Genomic DNA, 14197 nt, shown 5'->3' with positions numbered 1-14197 from the left:
GTTGCGTGACGCTACGGCATCCTGATGCCATGGCAACACGGCATCATTTGCCACCACGTGCCCATTTTTTCAGGACCTGCAGGAGGAAAGAGTACAATTTGCAGGAGAGAAAACAGATCTCTGCACCACACCGCCGGACCCCGCCGCAGGGAAGAGTCGTGGGGTCAGTACCTCCAAGGACCAAAGTGCACTTATGGCAGCGACATGTTTAAGGGGGTCAGTCCCTATAATAGGGACCAGCAGCACAGCGAACGGGTTACCGGACCCACCGCACTTTGAACTCACAACACACTTTAATTGCATATGGAAAAACAATGCAATTACTGGTAGGAAAGAGAAGAGAATAAAAGAAGAGAGGGTCTTGCAAGCATCACGGGCCATTCAACCACATGAACGACCCAATGTTTCTGCTAAAACAGAGTTGGGGGGGAGGGGGGGGGACCCATGTGAGCAAAATATACAGATGTGAATCAGTTAACCTTGGGGTGATGCAAGGAGGGACGCTCATAGCTAGAGATGTGGGGAACGTATGCCAAGTGACAAATATCTTCATTGTATACGCTTTTCAAAGAGGCACTAAAGAGTTCGGTGAGTCTGGAAAACCCTGCGCACGTGAAGAGACCTGTGAGGTTTTGAAAACTATGTACACACTAGCTGAGAGACCCGATGTTGCCCGGGAGTAAAATTTCCCGATCCCTCCTCTCTCTCTCTCCACTCCCCCTGTCTGTTTCTCCGCTCCCCCCTCTCTGTTTGTGCGTTCCATCCCCTTGCGCAGCTCCGTTCCCCCCACACACACACTGTCCCCCCACACACAGTGTCACACACACACACACACACACAAAGCCCCCTCCCCTGTTACAGGACCACAAAGCCCCCTCCCCTCTGACAGGACTCACAGCACCGCTCCTCCCTCCCGCGCTCCTCCGATTGTCCAGTCCGAATGTCGCGCGCCTAGCCCTTCTCTGCTCTCCCTCCTCCCGTCCGGGGAGCGCTGTGCACGCGCCCCCTCTCTCCATCTGTGAGCGCGAACCGCCGGGAACCTTGCAGCAGGGATGGGGCGAGGCATGTCCGGCTGACGGGGGAGAGTGACGGACACCGGGAGGGGAAGGCGCGCCGAGGGGGAAGGTGAGCTGCGGTCCGGCTGACGGGGGAGAGTGACGGCCACCGGGAGGGGGGAAGGCGCGCCGCGGGTGAGGACAGGAGAGTGGCAGTTGGGTGACGTCATAGAGCCACGCAGGCCAATGAGAGGCGTGCGGGGGCGGGCCACGGAGCAATCTGATTGGTCCGTCGGTCTGTCAATCAGCCTCTGGCCAATCAGATTGCCCATAACAACAGCAAACATACAACGGTTTCAATTATATAGATAGATAAGATATATAGATAGATAGATATAGATAGATGAAGAAGAGACCTGTGAGGTTTGGAAAGCTCTGTACACGTGAAGAAGAGAACTGTGAGGTTTAGAAAGCTCTGCATTGCTGGCCCCGCAGGCAGCAAAGTGGTTATACAAAAAAACTATTAGGAAAACAAACTATGTAAACAGCAAATGAGCATACAACATAATGCAGAGTACATACCTGTGCTTATTTGCTGGTGATGGTGACCGTGAAATCTTCCAGCAGATGGATGACCCTGAAAAGTGACAGAACAGGTCAAAATTGACAGTCCCAACTTGCAAAGAATAAGTCTTTAGAATATTTTTGATAAGAAAATGTTCACATATGAAGACCAAAGAAGAGGGGCATGAATCACTCATTTCTAAATTCAGGATGATAGCATTAGATCTATAGGTGTCATTAGGCCCTACATGGGACTGACCCTTTAACCCATGAAACATATCAGTCATTAGGTCCCTTTGGTCTTATGTGGTACAGACCATTAACACATTCAATGTATCCCTGTCATTAGGTCACTATAGTCTTACATGGGACTGACCCTTTAACCCATTAAACATATCACTGTCATTAAGTAACTTCGGTCCTACACTAGACTGACCATCTAACCCAGTAAACATATGGTCATTAAATCCTTTTGGTCCTGGGTATTACAACTGCTGCTAATAATGTCAATAACCCAAAGAGAGAAAAAACGACAAAGTGACACACTGGTGGAGAGAAATCAGCAATTCTATTTAATAGGAGACAGCGTCTGTTATTTGATGGGACGTCAGTGTTATCTAACCCGCCTCATAATGGCTTCTGAAACACAAGCAGTATGAGCTCATTGTGTTTATAGCTGGCTGTGTTCAACATTTTGAGATTGAGATGGAGATAAAGGAAAATAATGACACCCAGGGGAGTAAGATAGGGCAGAGATGCTGAAGCACAAATATTACCAGAAAGGCAAAATAATGTAAAGAGCAGTACAAGCACACGCAGAGCAGTACAAGCACACGCAGAGCAGCACACGCAGAGCAGTACAAGCACACGCAGAGCAGTGTAGCCCCCTTTCCCTATGGGAAACTCCGCGGGCGACTACACCAGTTGCTCACAGGAGGCCTAAGCCTCCGCCACTGGGAGCCTGCGGTGAGCTCTCTTTCTCCTTTAGTGTAGCGCCTCCACCTATGAGGAATCCCAGCGTTGGTGGGATAACCCCTCACAGGAACCAATACACAGTCAGAAAATATACACACAACGTATATAACGGATCTTTACTGTACACACAATAACAATACACCTATATAATACCAAACACCCATGTGTGATTCCCTCAAAGTACGGAGGGTTCCCTGGGCACCTAAACAACCGGAGTACGCAGAACAATCCCACCCAAAGTGTTATGAGCCGTTGGTGCACTTAGGATACCTGCCTGGGCTCCCCTGTACCCAGGTGTTGCTGACGAAACAGACGATCTGTCTCGTCCCACGACGTGGGGCCTCCAATAATTCCCTCACTCCTTACGCGTCCGATCCGCCTTGTGAAGTGCGAGCTCCAGCTGGAGGGTCTCACACAATTTCTATAGGGCCCTGGTCTGGTCCCAGGGCACTGCGCGGTCGTCCGATCACTGGTACGATAGTACCACTGTGTAGTAAGGGGAAGTGTCCCTATGCTGGGACCTTCCCTGCAATACTCAGGGCCAGTCTAGGCCTAGTCCAGGGAAGCACTGCTCCCTGGACACTACCTTCCCTGTTGCCCTCCTCCTTCCAACTGACACGCGTTGTCTGTTCGCGACAAACTGTCGCTTTCCTCCTCTAGCTCGAGCCCTATTGGCTGGGATAATCCAATGTGGTAATCCCCCATAGAGGATCCTGGAACTTGTAGTCCTGCGGGCCTCTTGCGGAGCCACCTAAAATGGCCACCGCACTCACTGGCTTGCTGCGCATGCGCAAACCTAAAATGGCCGCCGCACGGATTTTGCATGCACCAATTCAACATGGCTGCACAAGTTCACTAATACAAACAGACCACACACTACACAATGATACATACAAAACACATAAATACACTGATACACACACGATATATACTGCTGACACTGGACGCCTGGGAGATTTTGTATTTCTGGCTGCTACTCCCCTGACAGCACAGGCCAGCCAAGTATATACTGTAGCACCTGTGGTTTTTTTTGCATCCTGAGCAATGCTTGCCAATAAGAATCCAGTCTTTGAAGTCTGGCAGTATGCAGTGCTGGCCATCTGGACAGGACGTATCACTATACAGTACACTCCCCACCCTGGATTCCACTCCAGACATCGGGTTCATCTCAGGAGTGAAAACGTTTTGGCCAATCAATTTCCGGCAGGGCTTCCCATACTGTCTTAACCCGGTCACTGCCAGAGGGGGCCTCAAAGCAACGGTTTTGTCTTTTGGGATCCCCTAAAGTATAAAACAAGATGACCAAGATTTTAGGACTCGGCAACTCACTAAATCCCCTCCTTTTTTAACCCCGACAGTGCCAGTATACATATTGCAAAGTAATAAATTGCAGCGCATGAAGGGGTTCGAGGGTCAGCCCGTCCAAGGACCAAAGTGCACTAATGGCAGTATCCGTGTTAGGGGGTCACATTGGAATAACCGATGTCTATTTAACTAAAATCGGACAACTATAAGTATTTTCAAATGGTTCCTTCAAGTTGGTGTAAATATGGTGAGCGGAGGTGTGGGAGGAGTGAACTTGATAGAGCTGTTCCCTTTTTGTCCCACCTTCCCGTAATCTTTATTGGCGCTGTGATAAGGACAGGGTGGGACCATGGTAAATGAATGCCACAGAATGGCCGGTGTGATGAGATTTCGCTGTTCCGGGTTTGGATGTTGTGTCAATAATAAAATAAACACGTCTGCAATTTCACCGCGTATTTCAGAATTGTTTGTGCCGCTGTTTATTATCAACGCCTGAAATTCATGTCTGCCCCTCACTCCCATTTGATATGCATCAGTTCGAAAAGGGGCTTTTGTTCTGTGGTAAAGCTACCCAGTCACCCTTGGCTAAGCCATGACCCAGTGTACCAGAAACCAGCCTGCTTTCCAATGTAGGCTAATGAGGCTAGTGACAGCGAGAAGTGACAGGGGTCAAATTCCACTGCATACAACGCTATTCTAAAAAGGCACAGTCCCCATTTAGGCTGCAAAGTTTATTCTCTGATCCCGATGGGCTCTGCATTGCATTGCTAGACCCTCTGGCAGACAACTGGTTAAAGTCTTTACTTACAATCTTTGCCCGTCTGCCTCCCCTGTTACAAGGTTTGTCCCCGGCAGTTCTCCTTTGCGCTCTGTGATCTGTGCACGCACAGTTTATGTTTACACATGGCTCTGCTACCCGTATGTAAGGTAATTGGAGGTATGACACAATCCTATTGAAACTGAAGGTGTGTATCATGCAGGGCAGGGAGCTTTTAAACGCAGGATACACCCTTTTTAAAGTATACGCTCCAAATATTACAATGTCATTGTATAGTACAGCTGTGTAAAACAATTATAGTAATGGTGGATAGTTTACTCTTCAAGACCTCTACCCACTGCACAAATAGAGTAATAAACTGATACAAATACAGCACACACACAGTCATTGATACACACCCACAATGATACACATACGGTACCACACATTGTCACACTAATACACACAGACACTGATGAACATAGTCTAAAGCAGCGGTGCGCAAACTGCGGGGCGCAGGTTACAGAGGCCCCGCGCGCTTCCCGGAGGCACTTAAATTAAGTGCCGGGGAAGCGGCGAAGGCCTCTGTAACCTGCACTTACCGTGCTTCTGCAGACGTCACCATGGCAACGCGACGTCAAATGATGCCGCGAGGTCATGGCAACGTGACGTCATGACAGCAAGGTAAGAGGCGAGGGGGGGGGGGGGGTTGCGCGCAGAGAGGGGAACTGCCGGAAGGGGGGCGCAGGGAGAAAAAAAAGATTGCACTCCCCTGGTCTAAAGTTAACAATCTGATATATACACAATGATATATGCAGACCTGCACGGAATGGGACATTTGGACACAGAAGTACCGCTGCAACAAAATGGCCGCCGCTTTGTCGCAGACCCTCCGCCGCAGCCGATCTGCCGCTGAAATCCCCGCCGCTACTAAGGTAAGTTTTATTGTTTAGGCTAGGGGGTTAATTTAAGGGTTTTAGCAGTTGAGGTACAGGGTTAATTTAAGGGTTTTTAGCAGTTGGGGTAGGTAGTTAATTTAAGTGGTTTTAACGGTTAGAGTAGGTGGTTAATTTAAGGGGTTTAACTGGGTAGGGGGTTTAAATAGTTTTTTTAACGGTTAGGGTAGGAGGTTCATTTAAGGGGTTTTAGCAGTTACAGTAGGGGGTTAATTTAAGGGGTTTTAGCAGTTACAGTAGGGGGTTAATTTATGGGGTTTTAGCAGTTACAGTAGGGGGTTAATTTATGGGGTTTTGCAGTTACAGTAGGTGGTTAATTTATGGGGTTTTGCAGTTACAGTAGGTGGTTAATTTATGGGGTTTTGCAGTTACAGTAGGTGGTTAATTTATGGGGTTTTGCAGTTACAGTAGGTGGTTAATTTATGGGGTTTTGCGGTTACAGTAGGGGGTTAATTTAAGGGGTTTTGCGGTTACAGTAGGGGGTTAATTTAAGGGGTTTTGCGGTTACAGTAGGGGGTTAATTTAAGGGGTTTTAGCAGTTACAGTAGGGGGTTAATTTATGGGGTTTTGCAGTTACAGTAGGTGGTTAATTTATGGGGTTTTGCAGTTACAGTAGGTGGTTAATTTATGGGGTTTTGCAGTTACAGTAGGTGGTTAATTTATGGGGTTTTGCAGTTACAGTAGGTGGTTAATTTAAGGGGTTTTGCGGTTATAGTAGGGGGTTAATTTAAGGGGTTTTAGCAGTTACAGTAGGTGGTTAATTTAAGGGGTTTTGCGGTTACAGTAGGGGGTTAATTTAAGGGGTTTTGCAGTTACAGTAGGGGGTTAATTTAAGGGGTTTTGCAGTTACAGTAGGGGGTTAATTTAAGGGGTTTTGCGGTTACAGTAGGTGGTTAATTTAAGGGGTTTTGCGGTTACAGTAGGGGGTTAATTTAAGGGGTTTTGCGGTTACAGTAGGGGGTTAATTTAAGGGGTTTTGCGGTTACAGTAGGGGGTTAATTTAAGGGGTTTTGCGGTTACAGTAGGGGGTTAATTTAAGGGGTTTTAGCGGTTACAGTAGGGGGTTAATTTAAGGGGTTTTGCGGTTACAGTAGGGGGTTAATTTAAGGGGTTTTGCGGTTACAGTAGGGGGTTAATTTAAGGGGTTTTGCGGTTACAGTAGGGGGTTAATTTAAGGGGTTTTGCGGTTACAGTAGGGGGTTAATTTAAGGGGTTTTGCGGTTACAGTAGGGGGTTAATTTAAGGGGTTTTAGCAGTTACAGTAGGGGGTTAATTTATGGGGTTTTGCAGTTACAGTAGGTGGTTAATTTATGGGGTTTTGCAGTTACAGTAGGTGGTTAATTTAAGGGGTTTTGCGGTTATAGTAGGGGGTTAATTTAAGGGGTTTTAGCAGTTACAGTAGGTGGTTAATTTAAGGGGTTTTGCGGTTACAGTAGGAGGTTAATTTAAGGGGTTTTGCGGTTATAGTAGGGGGTTAATTTAAGGGGTTTTGCGGTTACAGTAGGGGGTTAATTTAAGGGGTTTTGCGGTTACAGTAGGGGGTTAATTTAAGGGGTTTTGCGGTTACAGTAGGGGGTTAATTTAAGGGGTTTTGCAGTTACAGTAGGGGGTTAATTTAAGGGGTTTTGCGGTTACAGTAGGTGGTTAATTTAAGGGGTTTTGCGGTTATAGTAGGGGGTTAATTTAAGGGGTTTTGCGGTTACAGTAGGGGGTTAATTTAAGGGGTTTTGCGGTTACAGTAGGGGGTTAATTTAAGGGGTTTTGCGGTTACAGTAGGGGGTTAATTTAAGGGGTTTTAGCGGTTACAGTAGGGGGTTAATTTAAGGGGTTTTGCGGTTACAGTAGGGGGTTAATTTAAGGGGTTTTGCGGTTACAGTAGGGGGTTAATTTAAGGGGTTTTGCGGTTACAGTAGGGGGTTAATTTAAGGGGTTTTGCGGTTACAGTAGGGGGTTAATTTAAGGGGTTTTGCGGTTACAGTAGGGGGTTAATTTAAGGGGTTTTGCGGTTACAGTAGGGGGTTAATTTAAGGGGTTTTGCGGTTACAGTAGGGGGTTAATTTAAGGGGTTTTGCGGTTACAGTAGGGGGTTAATTTAAGGGGTTTTGCGGTTACAGTAGGGGGTTAATTTAAGGGGTTTTGCGGTTACAGTAGGGGGTTAATTTAAGGGGTTTTGCGGTTACAGTAGGGGGTTAATTTAAGGGGTTTTGCGGTCATAGTAGGGGGTTAATTTAAGGGGTTTTGCGGTTACAGTAGGGGGTTTTATAGTAAGGACATGGGCACTTACCCTCAGCAACAAAGTGGCTGGTTCCGGCGCCAGGAAGCGAACGCAACCTTCTGCGCTGGACCGGACCTGCACACTAACATGTACACAGCTACATGCAGATCCATATACTTTAATATATACTGCTGTGATCAGAAACCTGGACTACTTTATAAGGCTGCTGTTCCCCATCACAATGTTAAAACAATATTTTTCTGCTTTCTCTGGATACCAGTAGCAATTGGATATTATTTATTTATAAAAATGTGTTACCAGGAAGTAATACATTGAGAGTTACCTCTCGTTTTCACGTATGTCCTGGGCACAGAGTTATGATGACAAATACATGGTTACAAATACAGTTACATAAGTGAGCAGGGTATACATTATATACAAGACATTGCGTGCACAGTTAGAGATAATATATATTATGGGCGTATGTAACAGTTACAGACCAGATTAAAGTGTGTGACAGCCTTAGATTTGAAAGAACAAACTGGTGATGGATGTGAGAGTCTCCGGTAGGTTGTTCCAGTTTTGGGGTGCACGGTAGGAGAAGGAGGAACGGCCGGAAACTTTGTTGAGCCTTGGGACCATGAACAGTCTTTTGGAGTCTGATCTCAGATGATAGGTGCTGCATGTGGTAGGGGTGAGGAGCTTGTTCAGGTAGCTGAGTAGCTTGCCCAGAAAGTATTTGAATACAAAACAGGAAAGGTGAACTTTATGCCTAGACTCGAGTGATGACCAATCTAATTCTTTGAGCATTTCGCAGTGATGTGTGTTATAGTTGCATTGGAGAACAAAACGACGAATTGAATTGTAGAGGGTGTCAAGTTTGCCAAGGTGGGTTTGAGGTGCCGTGCCATATACTATGTCTCCATAGTCAATAATTGGCATTAGCATCTGCTGTGCGATACGTTTTCTGACCAGGAGACTTAGGGAGGATTTGTTCCTGTAAAGTACCCCTAGTTTGGCATAGGTCTTGGTTGTCAGGGTATCAATGTGCATCCCGAATGTTAAGTGGGAGTCAAGCCATATGCCCAGGTATTTAAAACTAGTAACAGGAGTTAGGGTGGTGTTAGTGTTGGTTCTAATGTGGAGCTCAGTCGCTGGAAGCTTTACAAATTTAGTCTTGGTCCCAAATACCATTGTTACAGTCTTGTCAGTGTTTAAAAACAGTTTGTTTTGGGAAATCCAGTTTTCGAGTCTCACATGTTGGGATCTACCTGATAGGTGGGACTGAAACCAGTTTAAAGCATGTTTCCCTATTCCAGAGCTCTGGAGTTTGTTAAGCAGGATAGCATGATCAACAGTATCAAAAGCCTTTGCAAAATCTAGGAATACTGCACCAGTGAGTTGACCCTGTTCCATTCCACAATGGATTTCATTGCAAACTTTTAGCAGGGTAGTTACGGTAGAGTGTTTGGGGCGAAAGCCAGATTGGAATTGGCTAGGGAAATTTCTCTTGTTATAGTAATCGCTTAATTGGGAGTGGACACATTTTTCCATGACTTTGGATAGGATTGGGAGAAGGGAGATTGGCCTGTAGTTTGAGACAGTGTTTTTGTCCCCACTTTTGAAGATTGGGACAACTCTGGCAGTTTTCCAGGTCTTAGGGATATGGCCTGCAGACAGGATAGAGTTGACTATGGAAGCAATTGGTTTGGCAATTGCTGGGGCACCAAGTCTTAGGAACCTAGATTGTAGTAAGTCAGGTCCACATTGGCTGCTTAGTTTTAATTTGAGAATCGCTTGTGTAATCTCCTCTTCGGATACTCTGCCAAATTGAAAATTGTGGGCAGTGCTGGGAGGGGGTGGGGCTATAGGGGTACTCCCAGGATGAGATTCAGGTTTGTGGTTTGGGCTGCGTTTTGCTAATAAGTTAGTAGCACACCCCACAAAGTAATCATTGAATGCATTTGCAATATCGGTGGGGTTTGTCAGAGTAATATCGCCCTTAGTGATGTTACTTGGCTGTTGATGGTTAGAAGGCTGGAATATGTTGTTGATAACCTTCCAGAAGTTAGCTGGGTTTGATGTGTTCTGGTGGAGATTGTCAGAGTAATATTGTGCTTTTGCGTGCCTTGTTTGCCTTGTGCACATGTTCCGCAGGCATCTGTAGTGATTGAGATCCTTGGTAGTGCCAGTTACTTTGTAGCTTTTCCACAAGGCATCCCTGAACTGGTAGAGTGCCATAAGGTCAGTTGTAACCCATGGAAGGTGGGCCCACCGTACCCTTATTCTGCGTAGTGGAGCATGGGTATCACAGAGTTTTAAGAACTCGGATTGGAAATAGTCGAGCGCAGAATCAGGGTCAGGAACTAAATCGATTCTGTGCCAAGGGCAGTTGGTAAGGTCATCCAGAAACTGTTGTGGGTTAAAGTTTCTGAATGTTCTAGTGAGGAGAACTTTAGGGCTTTATTGGGGCGGTTTAATTTTCCTTACACAGTACACTATTGCATGGTCACTGAAAATGTCAGGAAGGATGCCAGAGGATTGGATTCTGCTGGGGTTTGAGGAGAGAATCCAGTCAAGAATGGAATGGTTATGCGATTTCAGGTTTGTCCGTGTGGGTTGGGAAAGGAGTTGCGATAGGTTAAGCGATTTAATTCGTGTGTGGATTTTGTGGTTTTTAGGGTCAAGCCAATTGAAGTTGAAATCCCCAAGAACTAGCAGCTCACTCTTTTCATTCAGAGAGGAAATGGAGCCAAGAAACTGGGCGATATCAGTCAGAGATTGTAGAGGGGCTTTTAGGGGGGATATGGACGATGCTGCTGAAAAAGGCTTCAGGACAGGATCCCAATAAAACAGACACAAATGTAAAAATCAACCATTCAAAAAGGTGAACGCTCACGGATTTTGTTCCCACTGGTTCGGCTTGCGCTTGGAGAGCAATCGTAGCTTTTTCTGCGCTTTCGTGGAATATTTTGAGATTCTTTGGCCGATCGACACCACATTTGTTCTAAATTATCTTTGTGAAAACGTAAGTATAAATTGCATGTAAAACTTTTACATTTCACGGTTATTATATTCACGGGGTACAGCTTAAAATCAAGTGAGGTTTAATGGGTATACACACAAGATAAAACCTGCCGCACGTTTCGGGGGTAAGACAGACCCTTCAGGTACACCCTGAAACGTCATGCAGGTTGTGTCTTGTATATGCCCATTAAATTGTCCCCTGGGTCCTCTGTTCAGTAGATGAGGGTGGTTTGCTCTCATTTCCGCAGGGGCACAAGTTTCTTCCCCCTCCTGCAGCTGGCTCCCAGCTCCTGTGCTCCATACAACAGCTGCTCCTTTTAAATCAAAAGAGGACTTTTATAACCAGCTGTTATCAGGGGATCAAACGCTTGGGGGAGACTTTGTAATCATAGACTTTCCTCCACTGGGGCACAGGTCTTCTGCAGAGATGTTTAACCACCTCGCTGCCAGGGGAACAATGTGTTGCAGGCCCCTCTGGCTGTGAAGGGGTTAATGCACCAACTTGCAATAGAGAACACTTGCTGCATTGGTGCAAATGGCCCAGACTGGTACTGAAATCTGTTTGTATTGGGCAGTTGCCATTATCGGGTTAGTCCCTCCTAGGACCAAACTGTAGGAATGGCAATGATATGTTTGAGGTGTTACTTCTGGATGATTTATGGCTTTTTAGCAAAATCTGACAGGTATTTTTAAATATTTTTTTTTAAATTTAGTTTGTAAACACGGTGAGCAGAGACTGGGGAGGGGATTGATTTCCTCTGGCTCCTCCCTTTTGTCTGACAAGAGTTTGTTCAACAAGAGTTTGCCCAGGCAAAGCTCCTTTCTTCACCTCCCCTCATCTTTACTGGCTCTCTGATAAGGACAGGATAAGGGTAATGAAAGCAGTTGATTGACAAACCCTTACCCATTCAGAGGCACAGAAGAAATGCGATTTGTGATTCATTACCAGTAAAACAAAAGAAGCCATTTTTAGCACGGTTAGATTAGTTCAGGGAAGCCAATTAGGTTGTTCAATTGTTTACAATTGTTCCATGTATGAACAAAGTGACCTAACGACAGACATCTTTAGTAGATTAAAAAGTCAGTCCTATGTAGTACAAAAGTAGTAACATGTTTAATCAGCTAACAGATGAGTCCCATCTTGTAGTTTTAACGCATTAACCGTCATTAGATCACTTTGGTACCTATGTAGGACCGACCATAAACCATATCACACTGTCCTTAGATATTTTCTCTATCTATACGGTCTGAAAAGGAAAACAAGTGAGGCTTGAATAGCTCTGCACACGTATGGAAGAGATCGGTGAGGTTTGGAAAGCTCTGTACTCGCGAGTAAGAGATCGGTGAGGTTTGGAAAGCTCTGTACTCGCGAGGAAGAGATCGTGAGGTTTGCTCAGCTCTGCACAGTTTAATGTTATGTATGAAGGGCTTTCTGGTTGATGCCGTATTACAATGAAGTGGTCTGTGCTTCGGAGATTAAAGTGTAACGATAAATTATTTACTATACTATGCAATGAAAGATAGTGTTCATCTCCCCAGGGAGCTTGACCTAATCTACTTATATCAACCAGTCACACCGGCCAGATGCCTTGATCCGGACATGTCTGAGTGAAAGGCTGATGAGCAAATAGACAAAGCATTATAACACCCATCCATCTTCATTATTTGCTACTGGATGGACAGCATAAGTACATTCAACATACATTGATCTATCACTGGTCATCTCGATTGGAATATGTACTACCCATGAGTAGGCTTGAGTCTACACTGCTAAAAAGATTACCACCCTCTGACTCTTAGGCCAGGTCCCTAGTGGCCGCTGTGGCGTGCGTGCCCCACACAACAGCACAGCCTTCTATGGGGCAGGCCCCAGTGGCCGTGTGTGCGCAAAACGCGATGACTCATACGCTGGCAGGGAAGACAAGAATTTTGTCTTCCCATGCCGCAACGCGATCACGTGCTTGGCGGGCAGCCAATGGAAGGGCAGATATGCCCCGCCATGGCTGCCCCCCTCCCCCGCGCATCCCATCGCTCCCCTACAGACGACCGATCATGGCTGTAGTCTGTGCACGCGCCGCCAGGCGCACGTGCAGCAGTGAGGACTGGGCCGTAGTCTTAGAAGCCCTGCTCAGAGTAACATGGGTTAGCGAGTCAGTACCTCGTAAGTCCAGAGTGACCCAAAGACAGTGACATTTAACAGGTTACCTGAAGGCGATTCATAATGTACATATTTAAAAGTGCAATACCCCTTAGCCCCGTTCTATAGTGCCGGGCCGGAATTTTAGTTGGCTGACGTTAGTCAGCCTTTCTATAATGGCGCCGCGCGCGCACGGCAGGGAGCGGGGAGCCGACAGATAGCGAGGAAGACGGGCAAAAGAATCTTTTTGCGCCGCAACCGGCGCTGAAATGTATGTATGTGTTTGTATGTATACATGTGTATGTATATATGTATATTTGTGTGTGTGTGTGTGTGTGTATGTGTCTGCACGAAATTAATAAATATTTTATTTTTACAAGTTTTTTTTTTTATTTAATAAATTACAAATCACACACACACGCACGCGCGCGCGAAAAGCATGCGGCACGTGCACGCACGGTCGCAAACAGTATAGAGCGGCCCTTAGCTGGACAAACAAAAAAGCATTGCAGAAAACAAGAACTCCCTTTACCAATCTAACCATGCTAATCGCAAATATTTGGCTTCGCTTCATTGGGAATACATTACAAATTGCATTTCCCTGGGCCCTCTGAATGGATGAGCGTGACAATCGTTCCTTTACCCTACTCCCACGTGTCCTTATTTTAGAGCCCACAAAGATAATGGGGGAGGGGTTTCAGATTGGAGTAAAAGAGCAATCAGTCACCAAGAAGTGATCCCTGGAACATTTCAATACCATTAGTACACTATGATCCTAGGAGGCACTGACCCCTTCTTAAAGTAATTGGTGGACATGTACTCTGCACCAGGGGTGCTGAAATCCAGTCCTCAATCTCTCACCCCCCGCCCCCCACCCCCCCAAAATGTCAGGTTTTCAGTATATCCCAGCTTCAGCACAGGTAGCTGATCGAGCCACCTGTGCTGAAGCAAGGATATCCTGAAAACCTGACATGTTAGGGGGGAAAGTTGTGTGGGGGGGGGGGGGGGGGAGAGGCTTGAAGACTGGAGTTTAGCATCCCCAGCACTACAGGATGGCCCAGGAGATTTATGCCACCGTGTTAGTCTCCGGGACCCCCCTACCGAGTAGTCGTGGTGATAGAAGGAAGCTAGACATTGGAAAGTAGAAGCTAATAGGCCGCCCATTGAATATTCTGTGATATTGCTTCCCAGTGCTGGAGATGAGGGTAAAACATACAGATCCCCACTTAGATTGAAAGCTCTTTGGGCTCTTCTCCGGCACTGGGA

General features: G+C 46.2%; 1 protein-coding gene across 1 annotated transcript in view; it reads right to left on the bottom strand.

Annotated features, from left to right (window-relative positions):
* Positions 1-14197, bottom strand: part of LOC142486442 (signal-induced proliferation-associated 1-like protein 3) — a gene marked incomplete at its 3' end in the record, with an annotated part of 116512 nt that overhangs the window by 29787 nt on the left and 72528 nt on the right. Inside the window, 1 exon segment of the mRNA XM_075585034.1 lies at positions 1578-1632.

Source organism: Ascaphus truei, unplaced genomic scaffold (assembly GCF_040206685.1).
Source record: "Ascaphus truei isolate aAscTru1 unplaced genomic scaffold, aAscTru1.hap1 HAP1_SCAFFOLD_869, whole genome shotgun sequence".
Lineage (NCBI taxonomy): Eukaryota > Metazoa > Chordata > Amphibia > Anura > Ascaphidae > Ascaphus > Ascaphus truei.
Note: the sequence above shows the minus strand (reverse complement) of the source record. Positions and strands in the feature narration are given on the sequence as shown.